The sequence below is a fragment of the Stegodyphus dumicola genome, chromosome 6, assembly GCF_044657685.1.
Source record: "Stegodyphus dumicola isolate Sdum_Otavi_A_Nest chromosome 6, ASM4465768v1".
In the NCBI taxonomy this organism is placed as follows: Eukaryota; Metazoa; Arthropoda; class Arachnida; order Araneae; family Eresidae; genus Stegodyphus; species Stegodyphus dumicola.
In genome coordinates this window covers 167382546-167396831 of record NC_140773.1, presented here as the reverse complement: position 1 = coordinate 167396831, position 14286 = coordinate 167382546, and the positions used below count along the sequence as shown (strand labels likewise).

Sequence of the window (14286 nt, the reverse complement as noted above, 5' to 3'; positions counted from 1 at the left end):
TATATCCAAACTCAAGTTGAACAATCAGTGTTTAGTGGCTTTACCACTCTGCTGCTGCTGGTCCATCTTTTCTATAACTTATATTGTGGCGTTCCCAGTTTTGCACATTCAAAAAGCAACCAAACGATCTGATTACATAAATGTGCTTAGATTTGCTATAGTTAACAGCAGATATAGTTAATAGTACAACTTTAGTTGCTGTAGGTAACAAGACTTGATATTACAAAAGTTAGGCAAGCAATTTGCAGTACTTTTAAAAACTACACAAAATATCTTTAACTATGTATTCGCCATACATGCTAGCGCCATAAAACCTTATCTCTTCACATGATTCTCGTTTCGAAAAAAGCCCTGTGAGTACAAAACTATGCGATATGATAATAAGCGATAGTCATCGGAAAAGCGAAAAATCTGCACTAACATCAAAGCTTTAATCCTAAAAAATGTGTCAGATACCAAAAAGCATCAAAATTAAACGTCCACAATGGAGGAGGAGAGGAATACCTCAATGCATAATACTCTACGTATCAGATGATTGAGGAAAAGTCTGTATAAGGTCTAGATAAATGAACTGTATGGGAAAATTAATATTTATTGTTTGATAGCTGTTCATGCTCGACAATAAATAAATGTATTGTCAAACATCAGACACCAAAATCAGCATCAGGTCATCCTCTTGAATGATTACAAATTACTTTTAAAAGTTAAGAAGTCATAATACTTTTTACGAAGATCATTATTTAATTTAGCAACAAAAAAAAATATTTCAACTTGTTTCCCTTTTTATTATCAGGACAAAATATGTATTGTATTAGACAAAACGTTAAATGCTTGAAAAATAAATTAATCCGTATGCACAGCTCTTTGACAAATTTACAATCTAAAGAAAGAGAAGTTTATAAAAAAAGCTAGCACTATCATTACGGAATGATAAGATTATACCTAAATTCTTCACATTGAACAGATTTCAATTGAGGCAAAAGGTAGCATATATAAGTTTCTAACACGAAAGAATTTCAAGGACTGGAAATACTTTGAGAGAATGCCTCAGGAATAGATGCCTTCATGGGGGATTTTCTAAGGCAAACTGGCTCGAACACAAATCGGAACTACCAGTGTTCAGCGATTTTACCACTCGGCTCGCTGTTGGGCTCTCATAAAGAAATAAACATTTCAGAATGTAGGAGTTTTGCATATTTCTAACGAAATGTTCTCTCGTTAATATTACATTCACGAAAAACTTGTACTTCGCAAATATTCTTAATCATATTGATGCATTTGACCTATAATACCCCTCAAATTTATAAAGTGCTTCGAACATGATACATTTTTGCTTTCACTGATCTTTGATATCTCATAGTTTTGCACAAAAAGAAAGCAGAGAACAGTGATTTTTGACGTTACATTATTAAGAAGTTGTCACATGTCAGAGGGTTGGATAATGATCGCTAAGAACATCTTTTCTTTGCGTCAAATGACATTGACGTCAATTAGTTAGAAGGGTAACTTAATCTTGTCTTTCTTCCCTCCCCCCTTCCGTGTCCTCGTCACCTGTGACGTTCGTTCCATTTGGCCTCTGAGATTAAAAAGGTTCTCCTTTCCAACATTTTATAAGTGAATGTCGAATTTAATATTCTTTCCAAAAACAAAATAATAAGTTACTAGCGTAGAACACCGGGTATTAATCATTAGGGAATTTGAAGTGGTGATAATTAATCATGAAAATTAAACGCTTATATTCAGGCATACAATGTAACACTTAACGTACAATAATAACCAATGAAACTTTCACCTTCATTTTAATAAACAAATTATCTTTCAGAGAATATGCAGTATCTTAATTTATAATGCATGCTGAATGAAAATGCAGAGTTTGTAATCGATCTTGCTTTGCTTTTTCCTTCACTTTAAGTTTGTCATGCCAGTAGTATAAGCTATTTCTCCCGCCTTCTTAGCATGACTTCGTAGTGTAGTGGTCAGCACGCTTGACGCGTATTCGAGAGGCCCGTGGTTTGAGTCCCGGCGAAGGCGTTTCTCATTTTTCATAACTCCTGCTTCGAAATAACCTAATGTTTCTACAGTGGCGCCTGAACTAAAAGGGTGGTGGATGATGATTCTCCCCACCAGGATTTGGCGATTGGGTCCCCTAATCCCCATTCGCGCTTTAAAAAGGGAAGTATATAAGGTATTTCTCCTGCCTTCGTAGTGTAGTGGTCAGCACGCTCGGCGTGTATTCGAGAGGCCCGTGGTTCGAGTCCCGGCGAAGGCGTTGCTCATTTTTAATTCCTTCCGCTTAAAAATAACCTAATATCTCTAAAGTACAATATTATAAACATTTTAATTCCTTAACTTTAAAGGAGCACATATTTCTTCTTTTGTTTTAGATTAAATAAGAAGAAGAATGTAGCACACATCAGTAAATGTTTTGTGATAAGAAAGATGATAAGTATCGTGGTCTATTTGTTGTATATCTTTATGAATTTGTATAGATTTGCTTTTAATTTTACTATGCACTAAATGGGAATTTTTATAGCGTATTTATATGCATAATTATATTATTTCATTCATGAAATTTTGTGCAGTACGCAGGTTATAAATAATTAAACTTCAATGCAAATAAAAATAATAAGCTTCAGTAAATCCGAAAGTATATACAGTAAGACCCCGCTTAACGCTGTTTCGTTTAGCGCTGTTTCGGTTTAGCGCTCTTTTATTTCAACCCGGGGATTCCACGAAATCGCTCGCAGCATACGGGGATTCCCCGAAATATTATGCAGCGATAGGTTTCAAATACATATCCGAAAGAGTGTACTTGTATTTCTTGTTTGGTGCGGTATTGTACAGACATATTTTGAAGGGGTAAATGTGGAAGATGTCGAAGAAATAATTCAAGAAGCAGCGGCTAGTCTTTCTAATGATGAGCTTAAGGAATTAACTGAACAAGAAGAAAACAAAAATGTTGACAGCAGTGATTCAGAAGAAGAGCAAAAAGAACTTTCGATGGCGTTTGTAAAAAGGAGTTTGTCTACCATAACTGAAATAATGGATCAATTCATTGAAAATGATCCGAATTTTGACAGGAGCTCAAAAGTAAGGTGTGGTGTTAGAGATGCTCTATCCGTTTATGAAGAACTTTTAAGAGAACAACGCAAAAGATAAAGGCAGACAACACTTTTGTCACAAAAAGGCAGAACACTGAAAACGCGGAAGGCTAACTAAATATGACTGAGAATTTTATTTGTTTTTTTTTTAGAATATTCGTTTTGTTATTTATATTTTGTTTTTATTTTTGCAAGAAATAATAATGTGGTATTAATTTGGGCTTTAAGAAATAAATGTTTGGTTTTATTTTTATTAAAAAAACATACTTTTTAAATTTAATACCTAACCAATTTCCTAGCCATCTTCCCCTAACCCCAATATTTACATGTAAAGATAGCCTCGTTTAGCGCTGTTTCGCATTACGCTCTACTTTGATGGAACGTATTCCCCGCGTTAAGCGGAGTCTTACTGTAACCTGAAAGTTGCGATATATTTTTTGCAGCAAACTTGACAATTTTTTTTAATCTTGAACATTGGACAAAACATTTTAAAACAAATTACGTAAAAATGTAATTTAAAAAATTCCAAAAGCCATGTAGAGTCATTAGGTTATTTTGAGGCAGGAGAGATGAAAAATTAGCAACGCCTTTGCCAGGAATCGAACCACGGACCTCTGGAATACCACGAAAGCATGCCAAGAATCCGAGAGCAATACCTTATATACTCCCCCTTTAAAAGGGCTACTGGGGTTTTTAGGGAATCCCATCGCCAAATCCTGGGAGTGGAGATTCATTATCCACCACCCATTTAGTTCTGACGCCACTGTAGAGACATTTGGAATTTTTTTAAAGCAGGGAAGATGAAAAATATGCAACGACTTCGCCGGGAATCGAACCACGGACCTCTGGAATACGCGCCCAGCGTGCAGGCCACAACACCACAAAGGCATGGCAAAAAGGCGGGAGAAATACCTTATAGCCATAATCAAAATTTAATAAATTACGTGGAAGGACGTAAAATTGGACTGCCTTATTTGACCACAGCAAGTACGCTAGGGAGTGGGGTTTTTAAGAAATTCCTACGAGATTATTTGCTGCGAACGGAAGGGCTATCTTCCTGTGGAAATGTATGCCTTTGTGGAAGACATTTTGCCAACCGTCAACCCCACTGTGATTTGAAAAAAAAAGTACAATTCATCCTATACTTAAAAAAAAAAAAACAATTTAAACTAAGCTACTGAATAACTACTTATAATTCAAAAGAAATTAATAACAGTGAAACGTTTGATCACCAATCGTAAACTTTCTAACAAAATTTAAGACATTTTGAAATTTTGAGAAGTCATCAGAACAACGCTACATCGTTAAATATAATAAGGTGTTTTCAAACTTCAGTTTACATCGATTTTGAGCGTAATTTCCGTTTAACATTGTATATTTCTAATTCAGGAGAATCATTTCTAATTTCTGTTAAAAACTACTGAATTAACTAAAGCTATGCATCTGTTAAATTAAATTTGTGCAATGTGTTGAATTTAAGAATGAAATGAACACTTTAAGCAGAAATCAATCATTATCTTGTACAAGCAATATTTTATCTTTAAATTCCTTTTTAGATAATTCAAGTATTCTCAGGGTGGGCGGTCGCTTGCGACATGTAAACCTTGTATATGGCTTTAGGCATCCCATTTTGCTGCAAAGAGGAACGTTTTAACTCATCTCATTGTTAAACATTACCATGAAATACTTTTGCATGCAGGTCCACAACTCATGCAGTCTTGTATTCAAGAACAATATTGGATCATAGGGTGCTAGAGCTGTTTTCAGATATTCAGTTAGTGTTGCAGAATTAGAGCATCTGTCACTAATCAATTTGATGAGCGATTTGACAGCTAGTCGCGTTTCCCCTGCTTCTAGGTTTTGCGCTCTGAAGTAGATTACGCAGGTCCTTTTCAAATTAAAGCAAATAAGGGTCGAGGCTCTAGGTCATTCAAGGCATATATAGTTCTATTTGTTTGTTTTACGACAAAAGCTATTCACTTAGAATTAGTAACTGATCTTTCAGCAAATGCTTTGATTGTAGCCCTTAAGAGGTTCATTTCCTGCAGGGGCAGAAGCAGTGATATATATAGCGATTGCGGTTCCAATTTTGTTGGAGCAAAACGTAAACTCATGGAATTTGAAAGGTTTGCTAGATCTACAACTTATAGCCAAAACATTAGTAGGTATTGTGTTGATAACGTCATCTAAACGTTCCAGGTGCACCAGATATGGGTGGACTCTGGGTAACTGGTATAAAATCAACAAAATATCATATAAAAGGAGTAGTTGGTGAGGCTAGATTGATATATGAAGAATTTGAAACATTTCTCACACAAACAGAAGCTTGTCTTAACTCACGACCTTTAACAAATTTATCTAATGATCCAAATAACGTTCAGCATTGGCGCCTGATAATTTTCTTATTGGTAGATCATTAACAAGTATTCCTGAACCAAATTACATTGAAGTTAATGTTTCCCCATCTCACTAGATGACAACATATTCAAAAAATGGTTCAACAATTTTGGAGGCGTTGGCACAAAGAATATCTGTGTCGATTACAACAAAGACCAAAATGGCTTTTGCCAGCTAAAAATTTTCAATTTAATGATCTGTGTCTGATAAAGGATGATAACTTACCTCCAATTAAATAGAAAATGGATAGAATGACTCAGTTACATCCTGGTCTTAATAAAATTGTTAGGGTTGTGACTATTAAGAATTCAGATGGCATGGTCAAAAGAAATATTACGAAATTGTGTCCGTTACCAATTTGAGTTTTAATTCATATGTATCATAAATTAAGCATTATGTCATGATTTTAACATTGTATTGTATTTTTTGAATTTGCTGAATTGTAACCTTTGAATGTTAAAATAGTATTTCAATGTGGGCGGCATGTTCGCGTTTTATGTAAATTTTGATTTCGTCTGTAAGAGGGTGCCTGCGAGCGCCGAACTATATTTATTGTACCAACTTGTTTTTCTCGCGGCTAATAAACGCAATAACGGACGTATGTGTCTAACTTTTCACCCACTTTACAAATAGATACAAATAATTTCATTGCTTTATTGAAATCGCTCTCTAAGTGTTTCACGAAGTCTGCAATCTACGTTTTGTAATAAAATCATCAAACTGCTCTCGTTTAATTAGGTCTGTAGTTGTTTATTAGTTATTTACGCACTTTTAAATATAAGTAGATAGTTGCTATAGCTGATTAACAATGGGTTCGAAAGCTGCAGATTTTACAACTTTCAATCCGATGCTACTAAATTAGGTACATGTAACTGTTGTAAAATATATTTTAAATATATTTTAATTTAAAGATTTCTTCACTGTTCCTCATCCGTTATATATAATGTACACACGTACCAATTTTCCCTTAAAAAACCGTCCACGAAGGCATGCCTTTCCCTAGGTCCTCGAGTGCTTTGTCATAATAAAGCAAACTACAAACCAAATCACTTACTCATCTGGTGCCATATAATTGAAATATCATCAGCATACTTATAGGAATATTTTACATAGGGAAGAACCTGCAGTATGATATATCTGTTTTCTGAAAAGAGGACTTTCAGAACTTTATTGAATTCTAACCCCATTTTTAATCCCTAAATACCTTCGCTCTTATTTCGTCTTATTAAGTTAGCTAGTATTAACAAAACATATATTTCGGGTGATCTAAAACAAACAGGAAAATTAAAAAATCAACAATTTAAAAAAGTAGAGATAGTATTTCCCAGAAATGCACTGAAAGATATGGAATTTCTTAATAATGAAGTATTCCATCGCCAGAATATTTATATTTTCCCCAAATAAGTTATTACTCTAGGACATGCATATTTCTGTGAAACACCGCATTGTGCTATTATCTGTACTTTTCTACTAGTTTTGAATCATCCGCTTTATCTTCTTGCATGAACTGTTGTCACCGAAACCGAAATATTACCAATATATACCGAAAGCTATATTGCCAACCATAGCTAATAAATGAAATATAAACGAATGAAGATCATGCATAAATAAATGCATGTATATTTTTAATAATTTATATATTTGTTCCGAGAATCAATCCTCTGAGGAATCAAAAATAGAATTTTGAAATCCTGAAGTATCGCCATTTAGGGCTGTGTCCCAAACTATTTTTATGATGTTTTATATTTAACGTTTTTTCACTGTGTTCTTCTAAATGAATGGATTCATACATATTTTAAAAAATATTGGAGTTAAAATTTGCCATACAAATCTTAAAAAGGAAATTGAACTGTATTTGAACATATGGAAAAGCACAATAACACAGTGCAGCCAATGACTAGAAATAGATTTCAAGCGAATAACCTGTATAAGGTATTTCTCCCGCCTTTTTAGCATGCCTTCGCGGTGTAGTGGTCAGCACACTACCAGGTAAGAGATTATAGTCATATGGCTATTGGAGACTCTCATATTTAACTTGATTAAAGCTAGAAAATTTCATTCAGGTAGCCCGTTGAGCCACTAGGAATACAACTCGCGACGAACTATTGTTTATAATCTATAGCTGTGAAATATCACAGCCAAATCGTAGACTGTCGTCCACGATTTGGAACTTCTGATGTTATTGAAAGTAAACTGAAAGTCGAACTGAAATTTTCTCTGAAATTTCAATTTGATTCAGTTTTGAAAAATGGATTTCTCTGGATTCCCTCTTCTTTCTCTTTTTTCCTGAAACTTTTCTCTTTCCTCCACGAGAATCCTTTAAACAAAATGCTAAGAGGAGTTGCTAAATAGTTAGCAAAGGACATCACTGATACTCGAAGATGGTGTTTAAATTTAATTCAGAAAACCTGATGATTTCAAGACGAAGTGTGTTCTGTAGCTTGGAGAGGTTTAAGTGCATATTTTCAAGTGCTATAATTCTTTGCGCTTACTCATCTTTCAAGGCTCAACTTCTAGAATTTGCCGCTACTTAAAAAATATAGTCAAGTGGCAACTTTAATAATACTGAAATTGCCTTGGACATTTTATTCCATCTACATTAAGCATAATTGCTTTAATTATGAAGGTATTTAAGGTAAACTAGATTTTAAAGACATTTGATTACATGCAGACATAATAACAATAATCGTTGTTGTATGCCCTTCTTCTCCATAGCAACCGTATGTCAATTTCTAATCATGTAATCAAGTAGTATTCGAGCAAAAATTCAATTATTCAAAATATCACAATAAATTTTAATTTAATTATGGTCAGATTTATTTATTTCTACATTTATGAAAACAATGAAAACTCATCAGCTCTGAAATGTGATGCAGTCCGGCGTTATGAAGTTTGTACATATATAAATAGTTTTAGTTAACCACTTGCGCTAAAAGACTTGCCACGCACGTCGAGATGCTTTTGTCTCAAACCGCGAGCGACGTGAACACCACGTCGATAGGCATTTATTGCAAAAAAGAAAATAACGTGGTGCACACGTCGCCTTACAACGAGATTGTTTATTTCTCGAGTTACAGCTCTGGAGTGCACTTGCAGACGCGGAGCGGCGAAAATGAAACACTTTTACCGCTTGTTATATTGTAGCGCAGGGCACCGCAACCGTGAAGTTTAGTCGTAGCACAAGTGGTTAAATTATATGTGAAATTGTTTTATTTCGTATTATTTGTTGTATTTTTATTTTTTAAAATTATACGTTCTTTTTTTATAATGTAACACCAATTCAGAGTGCATTCCGTCCATTACGAACCCGTACGCACGCAACACTTTTTGGGGGTCAGAATTGGGATGACTAAAGACGCCCCGAAAATGCCAATTTATCCATATGTAAATAATTTTAGTGAAGTTATATGTGAAATTGTTGTATTTTTTTGTATAATGTAACACCAATTCAGAGTGCATTCAGTCTATTACGAGCCCGCACGACACAACAATTTTTGGTGTCAAAACTGCGATAACTGGAAAGTCTCTGAAGGTAATACTTTTCCACACCTGGAGAACTATTGATGGGTTTTTATATTAATATCTATACACTGTTTGCTTTTAACTGCTTAGAATTGTTATATAACTTGAATGAAATCGGTTAGACTTTCATACACTATATTATATATACAGATGCGAGTATAGAAAGTATGTTTTGCGTGCATAGCAGCGAAACAGTGATAGCTTCCCCACTCAAAGCTAACTCTAATACGCACCTTTAGAAAAATATCTTTTATTAAATTTCATCTTATCTTAAAATATCTTAAATTAAATGATAATAATTAAATTTAATTAAATTATTAATAAATTTAAATGAATAAGCCAAAAGTGTAAAATATTAAAAGAAGAATGTTTTAACTCTGTGTGTGTGCTGCCAAAACATAAAGGCCTACAGTTACGAAATTCGGAATATAGAATTTCCAGGCGTGTCTGTACGCCCTTGGAAGCGTTTTTTGAAAAATTCAGTTTAAACATGTTTTTAAAGTTTGAAAGGGTTTTATCCCATTTTCGATTCTAATTCTTTATCTGTGATGTTCAGTCTTCATTTGATAATTTTCAAAATGAAGTCAATTTCGAAACTATAATGCAGTTTATCAATTTCTATCATTTTCAAACCAGAGTAGCGTATTTACCTTACCCTAGATTTTATAATTTTACATCGTGTAAGATGCGTGTGTAAAATATAAACAGATGAGTTGCTTCGGCAAAAAATCAGGGGAATTACATGAAAGGAAAATAATTTGCTTTTCATCTTATTTATAATATTTTTGTTAGTATTCAAAATGCATTTCTTCAGATTTAGCAAGCATTTCTATTTTACTAATTTATTTATTTTTCTTGGGATGTTCATAATTTTCGATTTGGTGCATATATGTCAGCATTTTAACCGGTTTTTCTGCAAACAGTGCATCCGTTGTCTGAAAACAAAATTATCAAGACTGGAGATGATTATGCTAAATTTATGTTCAATGGCTAAACTTTTCAAATACATAAAACACGTTGTTGCTTTTATAAATGCTGACCTTTTTCTCCTCTTTACTAGTAAAGAGATGAACTATCCTACCCTTTTCTTCTACATTCTGTCGCCACCCATACAACTACGACCAACCCATACAACTACGTCCAACTATCGTAGTTTTAACTACAACCAACCCATACAAATGAATTAACTGATCAGTTATTAAGCATATCTTCTTCAGTTCTTGCTCCCATTAATTTAAGCAATCATTAAAATATTCTTTATTGTCCAAATCGCTTAACAGTTACTTGATAGAATGATCTCTTAGAGTGAACTTTTTCACAGATGTAAGAGAGCAGTAGCTCTTTGGAAACGCTTGGATTTTATGTATATGCCGGAACAGAAAGAAAGTCGATCTACTAAACCAATAAACGATACTGATAACTAAGCCGCGGTTAATAATAATATATCTGATAGTAATCTGCGGATATGTTTTTTTTTACCAATCTTACTCTCTTTATTTCAATTATTTTCTATTTCTATTAATTCCAATTATTTTCTATAATATTATTATTTTTATATTCTCTTTATTTCAAATTATTTTCTTATTATTATTTACAGTATGCCACTAATCTACTCTGATTCTCTACACATTGAAGCATTATTGCTATGTATTAGCTAAGTAACTTCTTAAATGAGAAAGACATTTTTAAACAGATCATTATGTGGTGACGGAAGAAAACATCAATTGAATCAATTAATTAGTATTTTTCATGTTGTAGAGACTGCTAGGATTTTTTGCAGCTAGAAACGTAAAAAAGCAACTTTGCATTCGCGGAATTCGAAACATGGATCTTTCAATACTAGGTAAACGTGCTAACCCCTTCTATCATGAGAGCATGCATGGGAGCGGAGAGAAATTCTGTCCACTGTGAAGTAGCACAAGTTCCATTTGAACGAATCCATATGGTAAGCAATTATGGCCCTCCACACTTTTAATTCGGATGCCATTGTACAGACAATTAGGATTTCCGGAGCAGGAAACATGAAAAAGCAACCTCTCGCCAGGATTCGAACCGGGAATCTTCAAGTTGCTAACTGGGTATGCTAACTACCACTTACACCGCGAAACTACGCTTGAGATAATGCAGTAATTTATTTTATTCTAGTCCTCTTATAAGCTCACTAGTAAGAGACGAAATCCATACGATCATCAATTTCTACCACATTTTTAAGTGCGAGTGCCACTGCATCATTAGAGTGTGAGGCAAGAAGTGTTAAAATTCAATAGCACCCTCATGAGATCGGACAGGTTGTACAAGGAATAATTTGGACTACAGCTCATAGGAATTCATTAATTCCTAACAGCGTTTTCTAATTCTTACTTCAGAACATTTTTTTTATTATTTTGACGTGATAAGTTTTATTATAAGCAAATATTTTAGAGAAAAAATCTTAACTAAAATTAGGGAAAGAAATATTTATTTTATTCTTCAGTTGCATGCATAAGAGTTTATCATCTGTCTGCGCAAATCCTGAGCAATGTTCCGAAATATCATCACCGAGAAAGAATCTTCTTGAACAGACAGAGTACCAAAACTTTAAGGCATATAAATAGCATCAAACCCTTCCCTTCAACCGTGATCGGCTCACTCTCAATTCGAATAAAAACCTATTCCACTGAGCCTACTTTAGGGAGGGAGGAAAGAAAAACTTTGCCCTGGAAAAAGACGATTTCGAAAATATTCCATAAGATATACTTTTTAACCCCTACATCCTTCAGAACGAAGAACGATATGTCGATATATCGGTTGGGACCCTTATTTGCTTTGAAAGCGTCTTCCGAAATGAAAATGCTTACTTCAACTGGATCGATTTTGTTGTATATGTATGCAGTTTTTGTGTCTGAATTCAAATGTAGCCGCCATCGCTGTGGAAAAAGCTTCCGTTAAATAAATGTCTCTTTGAAGAGCTAGATTTTAGCTATTAAATTTTGGCATAGCTTTATGTCTTTTGTTTTTGTTTTTAAATGAAATGTTTTCGATACATATATTCGAGTTATATTTATCAGTAAAGAAAGTTCAAAAGTGGATAACCTATCCCTTCCTAGATTTTATTCTACTCTATTTTATCCCTTTCTTTATGTGATTTCGTCCAAATATCTTATTAATATCATAAATAGTAATACTTTTCCCTACAAATAAAAATATTAGTTTCCTGCATGTGACCCCGCTTAATGATCAGCGTAGTTATCTTTGCAAACATCTCTATTTTTGAATCGATGTTTTTTAGTATTCTTTAGACTTAATACTTATTATCCTTGAAAATAAATGATCGCAATAAACTAAATGCAAAAGTAATAAATATTGAAGTTTCTTTCCAGGAAATCACTTTCAGGTATCCAAGTTCTTTAAAGGATTACATCAATTAAATTTGTGCTGTTGTAAAAATGTTATCTGAAACATTACACAAGAAAAAGAAACATGAAAGATTCCTGCATAAATGTCATTCAATAGTTAAAATGATACAATGATAATAAAAATAAAATTTCAACAGATTTTATGGATATATGCAAATTTGTAAATAGTTAAAAAAGCATTGCAATCTAGAAATTTTATATTGCAGTCTACTACGTTGAAGAATTTATTGTTCAAGGTTCAATAAGTTTAAATCTATATTTAAAAAATTTAAATTATGTAAAGGATTTGATTAAAAAACTCTTTTCAATCTAATCTTGGTATGCAGTTTTCAGTTTAACATTTGAAATAGTTTTAAACTAAAGAATTAAGATAGGCTACTGTTGAAGAAATACTGCCCTTGTAATTAAGTACGTAGAACGAAGAGAAGCATATATTTAAAATGAATTGTTCTGAGTGGCAAATACAAATACTAGAAAGAAATTATTCTGTAATAATATTTGATCGCAAATTAACGTCACATGATGACCTTGAGTATTCACTTATGAAGTAAAAAACATAATTATTCAAGATTTACCTGTGCATTTATTTTTTCCCTGGATCACTTGCAAATTAATTTTATAATAAATATTTTACTCAGTTTTACTACCATCGATTTTCTCAAAAGGCCAGAGTTTATAAAAACTATAAATACCTTGAAAATAGCAATATATTTTAACAGAGTTCTATTTTTCTCATTTCTTGTATCTTTGACAGCCAAAAATAAATTCCATGAATTATTCGAGAAAGTATGTATTAGAAATACCGTCTGCTTTCTAGACATGAATGTGGTACGTGAAAAACGTATTAATAGAGTAGCATCCTTCCAAATCCTACCATTCTGCAGCATAGCACATTTACACATTGAAACTGTAAAATGCTCATAAAATTTTAAGCATATTTCATGAGAAGAAATTCTTTTGAAATCTTGAATTGATATTTATAACCATCACATCTTAAACTGCATTCAGGATTAGTGCTTTGTTGCGCTGTCACGACGTAATAAAGAGAATCTACCCAATGCTTTTAGCTCGAGGCCAAGTTACGGAGAAGTACAAATCCACAGTAAAATTTCCTCAAGAGCCCACAAAGGACATGATAAAAGAGATAAGTTTGCTTTAGCAAACATGTCCACTTCAAGCGTAATATACAGCATTACAATGTGCTCTAAAACCTTTAAAGTTAATAGGCTAATTCCACGTTGAACACTGCTATCCAGTTTCACCCTCCCCGGCTATAATAGTAATCAATTCCTCAGCTACCCAGAAATGTTAACTGAACATCCTCAATCTCTCCCTCCTTAGGTTCTAGAGGTTGAATATCGGACTCTGAATCCTACCAGCGTCAGTGAAGGCTGCAATCTATGGTCCCACGGCCATACGTTATTGATAATAACTTCATAGATTCATAGCGTTGAGTCGATCTAATTGCGATTTAGCGGCAAGCACGCTTTAGTGGGAATAGATTAGTTCTCTAGGCTGTGTAGAACAGAGCAGTAAAAGCCGACGAAGGGCTAAATTTCACTAGACACTGAGTCCTAATTCTCACTGGAAATCGTAGAATTGTAATATAGGTTGTTAAATTTTGCTAGCTTTGATCTTATATTCGATAATTATTCCGAGAGGAAATCAATGCACCTGCTAAACTTAGCTTGAACAAGTATCTAAACTTTAAGTGTTTAGTGCTGGAAAATAAAACTTTGAAGTATTTGTTTAATTTATTGATTACTTATATACATAAGACACGTGAAGCTATGTGAAGCACGCTTTATATACATAGGACACGAGAAGCTATGTGAAGCACGCTTTATATACATAGGACACGTGAAGCAGAA

General features: G+C 33.5%; 1 non-coding gene across 1 annotated transcript; it reads left to right on the top strand.

Annotated features, from left to right (window-relative positions):
• The first annotated feature begins 2196 nt into the window (after positions 1–2196).
• TRNAT-UGU (transfer RNA threonine (anticodon UGU)) lies at positions 2197–2269 on the top strand. The gene has a single exon. It is a non-coding gene; the product is annotated as a tRNA-Thr (tRNA).
• Positions 2270–14286: the final 12017 nt, after the last annotated feature.